Genomic DNA, 864 nt, shown 5'->3' on the forward strand with positions numbered 1-864 from the left:
ACAAGTCTGTCACAGATGAGTGCAAGAAATAACAGTTCTTGCTTGTACCTCCGAGGCTATTCTGGCATTGCCCCGATAGGGACAGAAAAACGTGAAGCCCGTCATTCTTGCCTTCCGTGATTTGTGCTGCACGAAATATAAATGGGGTATGAACAGGCCTCAACTGGTTTGAAGAAAACAAGACGCACTACTCTTCTGCAAGTTTAAGCGACGAAATTGCAGTTCCTTTTAGAAGTTCAAATTCTAATTAGTTTTCCAGCTTAGCGATAACAGTTGTCTCATTTACACCAAAATGTTGGTACCTATATTATTTTCCGCCTCCCCCCCCCCCTTAAAAAAAATTTTGACCCGGACGTGATTTGAACACGCAACCTTCTGATCTGGAGTCAGACGCGCTACCGTTACGCCACCGAGTCCACGTGCTGCGCGAACAACGCAGTGTTCTTTTTAAGGCTTCACAGAAAATGTGCCCTTAGTGTAGTTATAGACCAAAGAATCAGGATAAAAAAAAGATATAACAACTAAAAGAGCAACTAAAACAGATTTTTGAACGAAGTGTTAAAAAATATAATAAATAAATAAAAGAAAAATAAACGCGCAAACAGGAATAAAAAAGTATCTTGGAACAAAATACGCACTTGAAGTAACACTTTAAAGAAAAAGGGAAGAAACCACGAAGGGATAAGGAACAGGAAAGAAAAGTTAGGAAAGGTCAACAAACCGTTAAAGAAAAGTGGGGGTCAGGGCCATTCTTGGCTGCTACTAAAGAAAACCTTGCAGCACCGCCTAAATTTATTTGTAAGCTTCACATTAAAAGCACTGTCTTGCAGACTTTTGCGCCGGCAAATTGAAGAAATCGTTTCC

General features: G+C 40.2%; 1 non-coding gene across 1 annotated transcript; it reads right to left on the bottom strand.

The window, feature by feature from the left end:
- Window positions 1-344: 344 nt before the first annotated feature.
- Window positions 345-416, bottom strand: TRNAW-CCA (transfer RNA tryptophan (anticodon CCA)). Its single transcript has one exon. It is a non-coding gene; the product is annotated as a tRNA-Trp (tRNA).
- Between the last annotated feature and the right edge of the window lie 448 nt (window positions 417-864).

The sequence above is a fragment of the Amblyomma americanum genome, chromosome 1 (assembly GCF_052857255.1).
Source record: "Amblyomma americanum isolate KBUSLIRL-KWMA chromosome 1, ASM5285725v1, whole genome shotgun sequence".
Lineage (NCBI taxonomy): Eukaryota > Metazoa > Arthropoda > Arachnida > Ixodida > Ixodidae > Amblyomma > Amblyomma americanum.